This window comes from Parasteatoda tepidariorum, chromosome 8, assembly GCF_043381705.1.
Source record: "Parasteatoda tepidariorum isolate YZ-2023 chromosome 8, CAS_Ptep_4.0, whole genome shotgun sequence".
In the NCBI taxonomy this organism is placed as follows: domain Eukaryota; kingdom Metazoa; phylum Arthropoda; class Arachnida; order Araneae; family Theridiidae; genus Parasteatoda; species Parasteatoda tepidariorum.
The window spans coordinates 69380155-69396352 of NC_092211.1; the positions used below are offsets into that span (position 1 = coordinate 69380155).

General features: G+C 30.5%; 1 long non-coding RNA gene across 1 annotated transcript; it reads left to right on the forward strand.

Moving 5' to 3' along the window:
* The first annotated feature begins 10981 nt into the window (after positions 1–10981).
* LOC139426219 (uncharacterized) lies at positions 10982–13128 on the forward strand. Its single transcript, XR_011637432.1, has 3 exons — positions 10982–11081; positions 12145–12252; positions 13036–13128. It is a non-coding gene; the product is annotated as an uncharacterized lncRNA (long non-coding RNA).
* Positions 13129–16198: the final 3070 nt, after the last annotated feature.

A 16198-nucleotide genomic window follows, 5' to 3' on the forward strand; every position in this document is an offset into this window, starting at 1 on the left:
AAATTTCTTCATTAACTTTTCAATATAAGCTACTTGATGTAAATAAACCCTATCATTTACGGTTTCAAAGTTTACAAGTAACAAATATTTCAATTTGCCTAAATCTTGAATTTCTAATTTACTTTTAAGTAAATCAACGGCTTCATCTTTTGTTCTGATCTTCCCCAAATAATACTATGTCATCGACATATACCAAAAGAATAACTTTAGATTTCAATTTATAAACACAATTACATCAAAGTAGTTTTTCAAAACCTAGTTGTCCAAAAGTATCGTCTAATTCAATATTCCACTGTCGTCCACTTTGTTTTAAACCATATATAGCTTTATTTAACTTACAAACCATATATTCTTTATCTTTAACTTTAAATCCTTTCGGTTGAGACATATATAAAGTTTCAGTTAAATTTCCGTACAAATATGCACTTTTAATATCCAGTTGTACACATTTCCAGCATAAACAACTTACTAATAAAATGAATAGAAATCGTATAATTGAAAAATTTATTACAGGTGAAAAAATGTCAGAAAAGTCTTTTCCTTTTACCTGTTTAAACCCTTGAGCTACCAGCCGGGACTTGAACTTCTTTATCTGGTTTTTATCATCTCGCTTCACACTATACAACCATTTGCTTCCGATGATTTTGGCATTTTCTGGAGGTTCAACTTAATCCCATACTTTACGATTTTTCATCATTTGAATTTCATCTTCCATGGATTTATTCCACTTATCCTTGTCGGCTGATTTTTAGGTTTCTTCGTACGTTCTAGGCGATTTCAAGTTGTATACTTCGTCTTCGAAAATATCTTCGAAATCTTGAACTACACAATCCGTCGATGAATCTCCGCTATCTTCTTGCTTTGGACTTGTCGACTTAAATGAAAATAGTTCTGGTTGGAACTTTAATCCGTTCTTAGCACAAAATCGTTCTACGTCCATAGTTGATCGAAGTCTCTCTTTGCTTGAAGGTGGGTAATAGTAAACATCTATTCTTGAACTTAATTTTCTTGGTGCTTCAACTCTTTTCCACTCTTCAATTTTTATTGGTAGCAGCATTTCTTCTTTCTTTGTAACAGTTTCTTCGTTATTGTCTTACACTTATTCTTGGTAGCTGTCTTTATATCTTACGTATTCACACTTCTTATTCTTCCGAAATAATGTCTCTACTCCATTTTTCATTTCGTCAAAACTAGCATGAATAGTTACTACTACTCTTCTTTCTTCTGGAATATAGATCCTATAACCCTTCGTTCTTGTTGCGTAGCCAACTAAGATTCCTAGTTTTGATGTCCTGTTCAATTTGTTGCGTTTTACCTTGGGTACGTGAACAAACGCCAAAGAACCAAATCAAATTTCAAAAGGTGTTAATCCATTTGTTAACTTGTGTTCACTTCGGTTTCGTACCTGAACGTACATATATAGAGCTTCAGCCCAAAATCGGTCATTTAGTCCACTATCGTGAAGTGATGCTCAAACAGCTTCAACTGCGTCACGGTTGAATTTTTCTGCAATCCCGTTTTGTTCTGTAGAATAAGTTGAAGTTCGCTCTATTCGAATTCCCAGATTGTTTAAATAATCTTCAAACTCGGCGTGACAAAATTCCATTCCGTTGTCTGTTCGGACTGACTTCAATTTGCAGTTTAATTCTCTTTCAGATTTTACGAGATATGTTTTGAAACATTTAAAAACTTCTGTTTTCTTCTCTACAGTAAAAACTTCCACTTTTCTGGAAAAATCATCTATTATCGACAAAAAAATATCGACTTCCACCCATTGAAGGTGTTGGAGAAAGTCCCCACAAATCCATAAGCACCTTATCCAGTACTTTATTTGTTAGACGTTGATAATTCCTTTTAAAAGATGCTCGGGTAAACTTAGTCACTTTGCAAGTAATACAAGTTTCAGATTTACCTTTAAGTTGCTCAATTCCTTTTACAACATTGTTATTACTCATGTGCTTAACAAGACTGTCATTTAGGTGAGCAAATCTCCTATGACACAGTGTTACGTCTAATGGAGCGTTAATTTCATTTTTAAGTATTTCAGATTTACGTTTGTCAGGTAACCCTTTCACAATGTACAGTTTATCTATTCTAGGTACACTGAAGAAATATCTGCTACGGTTATCGTAGATTATCATTTTTGAATTTTGCCAAACAATTTTATATCCCGCTATATCAATATTAGATCCAGCTATTAAGTTGCGTCGTAGATTTGGAGCATAGTATACGTTGTTTAATATTAGCTTTACGAATCTGTCGTTATCTTTAACATAAAAAATTATGTCGCCTACCCCTTCTACTTCTGATGTACTGTTCCTATCCCCGACGAGTACTTTTGCTTTCTTCAGAGGTCTAAACGTCTCGAACCATTCTCGTCTGTTCGGGAAATGAGATGTTGCTGCTGAGTCAATAAGCCATTCTTCTAAATCCAGTTCCGTGCTGTCGACCTCGGCAACTTCTTCGTTAATTTCAATACCCGTATAGAAAAGACCAGTAGCTGGATTTTGCCTCACACTTTGACGATCTTGCATCTTATTTGCAGTTTTGCTTGCTTTGAAATCTCTTGAATAATGACCTTGTTTATTGCAGTTGAAACACGGCCCTATACTTTTATGTCGATATCCTTTGCTCTGCAAGTTTCGTCTGTATCCAGTTTCTTGTGTATTTCTCCGGCCCAGACCGCTTCCGCTGCGTGGAATGTCTTCGTCCTTCGACAAATTCCTTTCTCTAGATGATTTCATGTCTGTTTTAGCTAAGTAAGCATTTGTAACTGAATCGAACCCACTATCTCGAGCTTTTAGTTGGATTCTGCCGGATTCGCTGATCAATTGACTCTCAATATTATTTATTGTAAATTCCGAATCCTTTAAACGATATAAGATCTGTACTGAATTGTAATATTCTTCCGGAAGTTTTCTTATTATCTGGAAACATACTAATAGTTCGGGAATCTCGAACCCAGCTTCTTTAATCTATGCACTTTTATCTCGATCTCGTTGACAGAATATTTCAATCACCTCTTCATTTGGCTGAAATTTCAATTCGTAAAATTCATCTACCAGGCCAGCAATTCTTGCTCTTGATTTAGGTTCAAAATTTTCTTTTAGAATGTCCCAAGCTTTCTTCCCATCTGTCGTAGACTGAATCAACTTCAAAAATTGACGTTCAACACCTTGATATATAGTAGAATAAGTTCTAGCTTTCCTTATCTCGAAATTCTGTTTAACTGATTCTGAGGCAGTGTCTACAGGTGGTGATGGTGGTTCAGCTGCACCGACGAATTCCCAACTTCCACGATCCATCAGAGCCACTCTCATGTCACACTTCCTACTATCGTAGCTGAATGCTCCAAGTTTGGGAAAAGCTAAGTTCGTTGATTCGGAATTTCCTTCCATATTCAAAACTTGGTTTCTTGCTGCTATTAAAATAAATCTTTCAGCTCCCAGATAGAATTTCTTCTGAATCTATATCGTTGACGTGGGCAAAGGCGTTGACGTTTGCAAATAGCGTTGAGGTGGGCAAGGCCCATAACCTTTGTGGATTTAACTCGCAAAACAGAGTATGCTAAAAATCATGAAGTACACAAATAAACTGGAACACATTTAATATTACTTTCAATGGTTAACTTAAATCTAAAATTCTAATTGAATATACAAATATATATATCGGATCATCATCCACAATCTCATACAATCGGCCAAAGACTCAAAAGATGAGTGGGTTGCTCATCCCTCTCCACTGGCATGAAGGAAGAAATTGTTCGCTCTTTTACAGATAACGATTTCGTACGTCACATTGATTGAATGCTTGTTTCTTGAATTCCCTTCACTTCCTTCCTGGAAACTAATCTGAAAAATAAACTCAAACACTAAAGTTTATAACTGGAAACTACTTATTTCCACAATTTTAGCTCTTTGTTGTTTGAAGAATAGTGGGTGCTAAACTTTTAAAAGCAATTGGTTTTACATTTGAACATCAATTATTGTAATATTTAATGAACTGTAGTTTCCAGACAGATTACACTGCACCAAATAGGTTTAACATAACTTGTATATTAGAACTGCTTTTTCCAAAAATAAGGAAAATAGTAATGATTAGTTTATAATTAGAAAATAGTTTGTTTCGGGCAGTGAGCGCTCCCTGACGCGCAATATAAAATATTATTTACCAGTTCTGTAGGTAATTGAAAAAATGTGCCACCAAATTATATTTCTGATTGTATTTTATTACAATTTCGAGTTTTGATAGTCAAGGGTAATTTTTTATTTTACATGACGTGAAAACACACGGTTAACTGGTTAAAAGCGATATTTTCATGAAAAGTGTGTTCATAAACTCACTGTAGGTAAAGTATATTGTATACCTAAATGACATTCAAAAAAACTGTAGCAAATTTTTAAAAACATTGTAATATATAAAGGTATTTTGTTCACCAGCTTTCCAATAGCTGATACAGCAAGGGTTGCTTGTGAAAAAATTCGATTGATTCTACGCAGTAGTTTTCGGATGGGACCCTTGTAAGTATGGAAACTGAAAAGCTATATTTTCGCATATTTTTACTTTTTTTATCATAGATTTGGTAAAAATGCTGTTCAAGCAGTGAAACAAATTGTGCCATGCGTATGGAGAAGATGCATTGACAGTACGCCAGCTCCAAACCTTGTTTGCAAGATTCCGATCCGACTATTTTGATGTTCAAATGCACCCATTCTGGAAGGTCAATTGAAGCTGGTGAAGATACAATATAAACATTTATTGATGCAAAACGACGAATAGCAACTCGTGAGATAGCTGAGAGATTAAATTTATTGAATTTGACTGTTCATGATCCTTTAAAACGCCTAGGTTTAAACTCAAAGCTCGACGCATGAGTCCCTCAATGTTCTTAACCGAAAGAAATTTGTGCCGTCGCGTTGACGTCTGTAATTTGGTTTAATCTATCTCAATGCTAGACATATGGGTTTCCCAATGTTTTTAATCAAAAGAAATTCGTACCGTCGCGTTTTTGTCTGTTATTTGGTTTGATCTCAACGCTCGACATATGGGTTTCTCAATGTTTTTAACGGAAAGAAATTTGTGCCGTCGCGTTGACACCTGTGATTTGATTTTCAAACGTCAAGAAAATGATTCACTTTTGAAGTGTATCATCACTGAAGAAAAGAAACGGGTTGTAATAACTATGTTTTGATCTCTGCAGAATGTTTTAGACGGTAAAACCTTTATTTCAAATGAGAAGGTCATAGAAATCATTAATCAATTCTTTGCCTGTAAAGAGCAAATATTAAATGAGCGTCAAAACATGCCATTGCCACAATGATGGCACAATGTATTTGACAAAAATGTACAGCATATGATTTAATAAAATGTTTCCTCACTGAAAAGAAATCCCGACTCTGCAAGGAGCAAATATTTCATGAGCGCCAAATCGTGCTATTGCCAGAAAGATGGCACAATGTGTTTGACAAAAATGTACAGCATATGATTTAATAAAATGTTTCCTCACTGAAAAGAAATCCCGACTCTGCAAGGAGCAAATATTTCATGAGCGTCAAATCATGCCATTGCCAGAAAGATGGCTCAATGTATTTGACAAAAATGTACAGTATATGATTCAATAAAACATTTCTTCACTGAAAGAAAATCCCGACTCTGCAAAGAGCAAATATTTAATGAGCGTCAAATCATGCCATTGCCAGAAAGATGGCTCAATGTATTTGACAAAAATGTACAGTATATGATTCAATAAAATATTTCTTCACTGAAAGAAAATACTGACTCTGCAAAGAGCAAATAATTAATGAGCGTCAAATCATGCCATTGCCAGAAAGATGGNTTTGACAAGAATGTACAGTATAGGATTCAATAAAATATTTCTCCACTGAAAGAAAATCGGGACTATCATTATCGTGAAAGAAAAAAACGAAATTACATTCCAAACAACCCAATACACGAGAAAACGATTTTATTACCAAAATAAATTTACAAAAAATAGGAGCAGAGATACTCGAGTAAATATCGTAGTATCAATCTTGATAAATAGATAAAAAATTACTTTATTTGTTTTAAAGTAAAAACTTGAAGTCAGTAAATATATCTTTTCCCATTTATATTCAAGCAACATTTACATTTTAACTTCTTCCCAAAGGAACATAAAAAATAATGTATAAAATAAAATAAATCTTTGTTTTCTTCTTTTAATCAATCAGGAAAAAGGAGGGCAAATTTAACTTTCATGCTTACTTTACCAATGGAGGGGGAAATGTTTACCTTTCTTCATCATTCTAATTGAGTGGGTCAGAGTGTGTACTTGAGGCTATTGTAGACAACTGAAATATTACCGTTATTTTTCTCTTGAAAATTTTCTCTGAAAATTTTGTTAGATTGGCAAAACTGAGTTACACCCTAAAGCGTAGTTGCATTACAAAACATTTCATTGTCAGTGTAGTTAAAAAAAAAAAAAAAATACTGTTATGGTGGAAAAGCAAATTGCTTTTAATTGCTTTTTAATCGCCATTTCAAGCAACTCTAATACAAAATTTTTAATAATAGGAGTTATCATGTTATGAATGAATATGCATATTATGTACTTTAGAAGACCCTTTTGATTTTAATTAACCAATAATTAGTTATAATCATCATCATCAATAATAATCATTATAGATACAATGATTTTGACCACCACTTCATATTGTTACGAATTTGAAAATGCGTGTATAATTTTGTGAAAATTCTCGTGTACAGCTAAATATCTCAGACGGACTCTAAATAAATAGTTAATTAGAAAATGTGAAAGAAAATCGCCTAACTCAAAAGTAACTTAGAGAGGAAAGACTTCTGATGCATTTCTTTTGGAAGACACGGTTTGGCGACATTTTTGTCGATCTGGCAATACTTGACGACCATGTTGGCAACCAAATGATAGTTCCGAAAACTTCGAGCTTTGAAGTGATTGGACTAATATTTATGGAGTTATACGAGAATTGTTTAGAATCATGTCGAAAGTTCCGGGATTTTGTCGCCAAGCCTACATAAATAGAAATATGTCTCTCAGAGAGCAGTATAGCCTGCTTGCGACTGCAGTAGTGTTCTAATTTGGGAGTCTCTAGTGAGTTCATTAAACCATCCGAGGTTGAAAAGTCAGTATTTTGTTGTGTACTACACTATTATTTGAGCTGTAATTGAGTGCTAGAAATAGCTGTATTTTCTGGAAGATTCTGCTAATAAATTTTTGGAGTCTTAATGGCTGTTTTATTCATCTCTAATCAAAACGAACCCCTGTGTTCTGTACAATATTAACACTTTAAGCAAATGTACAAGACCTGCAGTGAAGTTCTGACCAAATAAAACAAAATATGTTTATACCTTAGTTCTTTTTTCGTAAACATGGTTTCGTTAATTACCGCATAATACTATGAGTTCCGAGATTTATCTATGTAAAACTAGCACGAATTTCCAGTTTTAGGATTCTAACTTACCATTTAAAGTTCTGGAAGGAATAGTTCTCATACATACATATTTTTTCACTATATAACATACAGTGATGGTGACAAATTAATTAAATGTCTGGAGTTTATCTCATTTTCGTTAATACTTTTAAATTTTTCTAAGAACTGGAGTAACCCGTTTGATGCAATGAATACAAAAAGTACATGGAAGTCGTAGATTCCTATATTATTTAAAGTGCCAGTGCATTAGAAATTTATCCTTTCCAGTGCTGCAGGTGGCAACGCTAATTCAACAAATTTTGTAAACCACTGGAAATGTAAAACTCATTCCTTGTAAACGTTTAGCAACCACTATTCTTTAAACAACAAAGAGCTAAGTATATGACAGTATGAAAAACAATAATGATGAACAGCATCACCTAATAATTAAGGTTTTACATAGAATCTTTTAGCGTGTCTAATAATTTGGCCAGCGACTGCAGAATGAGACCAGACAATCGAAAATTAAGTGACGAATAAAGCTGACTGGCCCATATGGTGGTCAGAGAGTTGGACTCGTTCCAAGAAGATCTGGGGTTCGAATCCAGCTTCGGACATTAGTCATGACATGAGTGTAGTTAGACATTTGTTAGACATGAGTCTCTCTGTTCTATCTGTCCTTGTTGTGCTGCGCCCCCTGTGTGGTGCCCACGTAAAGGGGATTTTCAGGAAAGTGAGATATATTAGGCGAAGAATAATAGAATGGCGAAGTATTTCAATAATTTTGACGCGATTCGTTTCCTCAACATGACGATATAACTGTCCTCACTTCTTCGAATTTTCACACTTAGACGAAATTTTTGCTTGAGCATACACCAGGAAACGGTTTCGTCAAAAACAAAAATTGCATTCTTGAAAATGATGCAAAAAATTGCATACCTTACGATTCAAAACTTTTTCGACAATTATTAAATAAAATTATAAAAAATAATAAGTATATACTAAAATTTATGTTTTGCATGGTCTGTTACGTATATGTGTGTATATCCTTGGATAAACAAATTATATAATTGTGAGTAAAAATTTTTCAATTCGAGCAAAAAGCAAAAGTTCTTAACAGCTCAATTTTACGCGATTTGAAATTTTTCAGATGTATTATGTAGGCATTATTGGTATTATGCATATAAGTATTATGTAGGTATTATATTGTATTATGCAGGTATATTGTATTATATTGTATTATTTCCACACGTTAATCTGCAGAGAATTATATGTTCTCAGTTTTCTTAATTATTAAGTAACTAATAAATAATTAATGAGTGAATAAATTTTTTTAAGCTGAAATAGAGCTGATTTACAAAAGTTAAAATTTTTAGGTGATGTAGGTATTTATGAGACTTTTTTAAAATGTCTTATTTCAAAACAATTTCGAAAATGTGTCACTAAATTTAATCGAACACATTTCGTGGCATAAAATAAAGCAAAAACTATTCAATGCTGTTAATTAGTTATTTGAGAATTTTTAGTAAAAATGTCTAATTAGTTAGTAAAAAGCGCTTTCTGTGTAAAGAGGAGAATTTAAACTTCAGTACACCAACAATGTGTCTGTTCTATACGTAATTTAAAAATAAAAGTCAATTACAAAAAATGCATTTTTGAAGATTTACAACAATACTTTGATTCTTGGAATTATTAGAAAACCATGAAAAATACTTGAGAGTCATTGTTTAAATAACTTAAGACATTGTTGCGAGCAATACATGAATTGTTAAGAACAGCAACAAAGAGGAATAAAATAAATTTTACTCATTCTCTTTTGAACTTTACTTGGTGAATGTGCTTGAATTCACTGCGATTTTCATATTTAATTATGAGTTTTCTATATAACCGAGCGGTATTAAATTACTGGCTCCAAAAGTTGCAAAAGTTTCCTCAGATAACATGTAAGTATAAACCACGCACTTTTTAAATTCGTGTAACTTTAAATATATTTTTTTCAAATGTGAGTAGAACATGATCCGGGTAGCTAAACTCGCAGAATCAATTAGCAGGACTAACTTTAAAAATTTTAATTTTTCTGCTACTTTGATGTAGTCAAAGATTATTATTGTACAAAAGCAAACTTAATTGAACATATATTTCACAAAATTTTCAAATATTAAATATAATAATGTCATACACAAAAACTCTATGTTGCTTAAATTAAATCTTAAAAATATCTTTCTGCTCTAAACAACAGCACGATAGCAATATTTATAAGTCATTGAGTTGGACAGAAGTTCTGTTCTCGACTGTGGTTTGGAACCTAACAGGTTTGAACAATAGGTCCCAACTTGTCTCGCCGATATGCAGTACCAATTACATGACTACTCCCATACTGTTAGTTTCCAAAATGTGGAGTTTCAAACTTTTCTTGGCCAAATTTTCTTGCATGTAAAATTAAATTTATTTTCAAATAAGAAAAATTTTTATAAAAAGTACATTTCTAATTTATTTTTAGCTTCAGAGGAAACTAATTATGCAGCTGGTGATGAATTGGATGATATTGAGTAAGTACTTTTATTGAAATTCGCTGTGTTAAAATTTCATCATAATTAAAACTTTTCTTTAATGGACAAATAGGAAATAAAAATATATTGCTGTATTGTAGAGGAACTATATAAGTTGAAAAATTGTAATGTAATAATATTACGGTTGATTAATATAAGCAGTCAGCACTAAAAAAAATTTCATACTGTTCGCAAATTGAGTGCTTGATTATGTTAGTAAAATTACTCAGTTGGTTTAAAATGCTCAGTATAATTTTATTTATTCAGAACTATTATTTCTGTTTCATTCCTTCATTTATTATGTTTCATGTATTCATTTCATTCATTTATTCATTTTATTCGTTTACCATCTCATTCCTGTTTCATTCAGTTATAGTATTAAAAACTATATCTATGCTCGACTCGTTTTACAACAACTCATAGACGTGATATACTATCGCTACTTTTTAAAAAAAGGCAATTTCTTATGTGTGAATGAGTGGAATATTGGAACCACTTTCCAGCTAGTTAGGGTGCTCAAGTTTCTACTGGATCTCTGCATCTTATGACGAAATTCAATAATTGTTTTCACAAAATTATTGCGATTTCATATTACTAAAGAGAGTGATCGCTAATCAAATTACCGAACATTTCCTGCGTAGCTATTAGCACTGAAATGTTGATGATCAAAGGTCTGAACTGGCTTTTCGGTTGCCTTCAGATAAATGAAAGCTGAATTTCTTGACAAATTAAAAAAAGAAAATTCCACATTCATTATAGTTTTGATTATTTTATGACTACATAAAACGCTCGAATTATGACTGAATTTGTTATTAATTAATAATTACGCTAAGATTTTTGTTAACATTTATTGAATATGCCTGGTTAATTTTATTGATTAAGAGTTATATAGTTAGAAAATAGCTTTTAATTACAGTAAAAAAATAAAAATTTAACTATAGTAATAAAATATATCTATATATAGAACGTTTAAAAAAAAACTTGAAATACTTTACTATAATTTTAGGGAAGACTTAGGTCTTCAAGATGATGAGATAAGTAGACGTGCTGGGCCAGAATTTCTATCTGGACCTGGATTTTCCATCTGGAAAATAATTGGTTGGAGGTATAGTAATTTTATTTAAATCAAATCAAATATTTAAAATATCATTGCAAACAACTCTGTCCTCATATTCAATTCTATCCTCATAAACTGGTTACTATAAGTTAAGGAAAAATGGGGAAGGTGACCATAACTTGAAACGTTACCCATGTAATTAAGAAAAAATGTCCGCAAAATAGTGATGTATAATACAACATGAAATGTAATAACCAGACAGTTATGGTGTAACATATATTAGCATGCGTATTAGATGAGTTATCAGTTGTGGTTTGAAAAAGAACTTTTAGTATGGAGTGTGATCCCCTCTAGCTGGTATACGGCACATACAGCGATGAGTGATGCTTTCAATTAAGTGGTCTGTAAGTTCTGTTAGAAGTGCGAGTCATTGTTCTTGCAAAGTTGCAATCGTGTTAAGGGTCTGATAAGGAGGATTAAAAACAGACACATGTCTTTCTAAAGCATTCCATACATGCTCGATGGGTTTCAAATCCGGTGATTTAACAGGCCCCTCTACGTACTGAATTGTTTAATCCTGAAGATAATCATCCACAATGCGAGCCCTGTGCAGCATTGCGTTATCGACTTGTATTACGAAATCATCACCTATTGCTCGAAATCATCACCTGTAGCACGAAATCTCACCTGCATGCTTGATAAGCTTTATTGTATATTACGTATAACACAATTTTCTCAACTAGATTAGTTAAAATTCTTTATAATCGGCAGTTGATTTAATTAAAGTAAAGTAGGAAGTCAAGAAGGCTGGGATTTAGCAATGTAGCTGAGGTATTAAAATGGTAGGTATTTTTTTTTTTCAAAGTGCTAATTTCGATCTAAATCTACATTTGCTAAAAACATATAGTGAATTAATTGGAATGCTTAAAAACACTATTCGGAATTTTATTTCAATAATAAAAATTATTTAAAATCATAAGACATCAAAAGTGTAAATTTTACGAAACTGACCCACAAGCGCTTTATTCCTTTTTTTTAAAATTATTTTCCTGTTATAAGGTCTTACAAAACCTAGAATTTAATTAACGTCACACATGCATTATTATTATAGACGTGATAAAAGAGTGTTGGATGATTCGATGCTTGAGTGTTATGATTACAAATGTGATGAAAAAAATCTCCATCCTATGTTGGGAAACGAAGTTGTTGAAAACAACAGGTATCTATAAAAATTTTAAAAAACTAATTTTATTTATTAAAAATGAAAACATATCTTTAACACAGATTTTTTTAAATACAAATTGTGGAGTTTAAAAAATTCATAAGTGCTTACCACTTCCAAATAAATCAATCTATCGTTGAACGGTTTGAGCCTTATATAGACAAAATGATTTGAGATATATATTTTATGTTTCATTTAAACACAAAAATATGCTTTGAAACTACTATTTAAGAAAAACAAATTTCAAAAAGAACGAAATAAATAAATACTGGTTGCTTGCAATGAAAAAAAGAAATTTATTTTGTACTTTTCATCTACTTGACTGTTCAACAATTTTACATTTTCAGCATTTATCTCTTCTGCTTTACAGTATATGTTGTTTTTATAAGAGCGTAAAATTACATGCTAGTAAAATTCTATTCATTAATTAATTTGAAAAAATGAATCTAAAGAATTTAAGAATTGGAAAAGATTTAATCTATATAAATAAATTATTTTACATTTCAGCATAAACCAAATTTTAAAATAATTTTAAAAAATTCTATTATTTTAGAGTTTTGTTAACCCCTTTTTCATTACCGAATTTATGAAAATTAATTTTTACTTCAGACAAGTAATGTAATTTTTAAATTAAAAACTAAAAAAAAAATATAACCTATAGGTTATTAAATAAATCTCTCAATGTATTGACAGAAATGAAATATACTTTTTAAAAAATATACTCTGATAAACACTTTAAATTTCACGGTATACATAAAAAACACTTTATTATTGTTCTAGAGTTTTTATGTGGGACGATGGTTCTAGACAATTGTTCTATACAGAAGAATGTGTTTCTGAAAAGTCTGGTGACGATGATGCAAAATTAAAAAGGTATGAACGAAACTTTTAAAAATAGTTTTTGTTCCAAATTTTAGTTAGAATTTTTCTCATGCCAACTATTCTTTAATTACTCTGCATCTCAAAAAAAGAAGGAAAAAAAACACTGACAATATTCCTCGTGCTTCTTACGTAAAATGTAAAGTTGAATCTTAATATACCCCGTGTTTTTTCCCTTAAGTGTCCATTTTCTAATTAGACCTTCCTTTATCACTTCTCCATAATTTTATAACCAAGAACTAAATTTGAAGAATGGAACAGGAATACTTTTTACAGTTTAACTTCTTGTGCGGGGAGTTAAAGAGTTCAAATGTGGTTCGCAGAAAAGGAAGAACGGGTGAAATTTTGAGAAGATTTTACAAAAACTTAAAAAATAATAATATTTCTGCAACTGAGGAAATCAAGATTCAAATAAGTAATTCTTCAATGTTTCTGAAGATAAGAAAATAAGGCAAATCATAATTAAAGGATAACTTTTTAATTATATACACTGAGTAAAAGAATTATGGTCAAAGTGACCAGAATACGATAAAATTTACCGTGCTTCTGGCTCAATGAGAACATTAGAAATCTCGGAATTTTTAGAGAAGCGCTTTTGTAATGGATTTGCAAAAATTAAAAATTAAATATAGTTTTATAATCTGCGATAAAATTCGGTAAATGTCGAAAAATTTGGCAATTGTACTATGATACCTTAGAACATGCTATAAGCATTTATTGGGCTGCAATAAAAACAATAGTTCTAAAAACCAGAATTTTCGATAAACCGTTGCAATAAGCGCGAAAAAATTTTCAAATGAAGGATTTAAATATCGCATATTTTGGATTTTATTAACTAGAATTACGGTTTTTTTACCAGAAATTTCACTGCATGTACAACTCGGAGATTTTAATAGATTTTTTTCTTCTTTACGAGTTTTTTAGAGAATTCAAAGTTTCCAAAATTTAAAACTTGTTGAAAATATCCGAGGTATTAAATAATTTTTTTATTATGTGGGTATTATAATTTCATATATCAATTAAGAAACCTATTCACCTAATGAAAATACAATATTTGGCAAAATAAAGAATAACATTAACTGAAATAAGAAAAAAAGTTGAACTGATTTTTTTTTTTTTTTTTTNACAAGCCTAATAATAATTAATTAAAAAGACTATTTTCACATTTGCTACGAGTTATAATAGTTACATTATTGAAATTAGTTAAAAAATCTTTTTAATAGTTTCATTTTCGCATATATTTTATTTAAAAAGGAAGTGATTTCAGAGCTGCAAAAGTTATGTTAGGTAAATTAAATGTTGAGTTTAATTAAACTATAAACCAAATTCTATTTTATAATAAATTAGTGAAAAAAATAATATTTTCAATTAGCTAGTTTAATTTACATATTTTCATTTTCAATTTCAGTTTTGACTTTAAGAAAAATTATAGTTTTTAACTTGTAACTAGTTTTTTGGAAATATAATTTAATTCTTTAGAGCAGTCTTCAATTCTAAGCGTTCATTTAATTGTTTTTTTCACCAAATGTTTTAAAATATTTTTATTAATTAATTTAATGGAATAAAATTCTTTTCTTATAAATGCATGTCTAGCAAATCGGTTTAAATTAATAAAACAATATTTCACTACAATTTTAGTGTGGAAAGTGTACAGAAGGATTCTGTGGAAAAAGATTTGGAAGAAACACATTCCGAACCAAAAATGAACAACAAAGATGTTATGGCTCAAAAGTACTAAGATTTATTTCAATACCAAAATAAATATTATAAATATGATTTGTAGAGGTCAGATCAGTCGAATGATCATCTTTTCCTAACTTGATGTCAGACTACTTTCTTTTCCGATTAATTTAACAGTTTATTAAGCAAATTTAATTTAAGAAAATATTTATTAAAAATTTATGTTTTAACTTTATTGAAGTATTTTGTACTAGACCAGGCCGTATACTAGAAGCAACCATCACTCTACCGTATCTTTCTCCTAATTCACCATTGTCCAAATTTGTTTTTTAAACAACCATCGATTCTTATTGAAAAACTCTCGTTTTTGCAGCTCGATTGCTATTACTTCCTTTTTTGCCATCCAACAATAATTTTAATAAATCATGACTGTGTCTGGGTTGAAGGAATGCTACAAATCCTTACATAATTTGAAGTATTTAACAAAGAATTCATTTTAATTCTATATTTTCCTTTAAATTATTTCTCTACCACACTTTTTAGGTTTGATACACTTTTTTTTATTGAAACAAACTGTTTATAAATGAGTTTAACTCCACAGTTAAGAAAACAAACCCAGCTTCATATCACAACAAAAACATTTCAGCATTTTAAATCCTTTATGCACCTTTGAAACCTTAAAGGATTGAATGTTGCTTCGAATACTAGATGTTAGGTAGGCAATTAAAATCTGCATTGCAATGACTGGATTAAAATTTTTAAAAAATATTAACAAATCTATATACCAGATCACAAAGTAATTTAAGAAATTCAGAAAATAATAAAAATTTTTGCAAAACACAAATTTGAATTTAGAAAAAAGGTAAGACATATATTTTACTTTTCTGGAAGAAAACGAAGCATATATACCTTAAGTTTAAAATAAATATTATACATATTGTTTTATTAGAATAAATAATTTTCAAAGTCTTTAAAGCAATCTAACGCCCTTCAATCTGATTATTTACTTATATGTAATATAATATGATATAATTTAAGAAAAATAATAATGCCTTTTTATATAATAATAATACTCTCACTATTATATTGATGTATTTGGCTTTGGCTACATTAATACAATATTGGAAAGTACCATTTTTTTTAAAATATAATCGGGATATAATCGTGTGATTTGATGACGAGATTATATAATTTATTAATTTTAATTTCCAAATAATTATTTATTTATTTTTTTAATTTTTAAAAAAAATTTAGATTTGTGAATATTTAAAAAAAATTCATAATTTTTTTCTCTCCTTTTCTTCTCCTCTCTCGTTTTCCTCAAATAAGTTGCACTTAAATCTTTAAGTGCAACTGTGTATGAAGAATGTGTAAAGAAAATAGT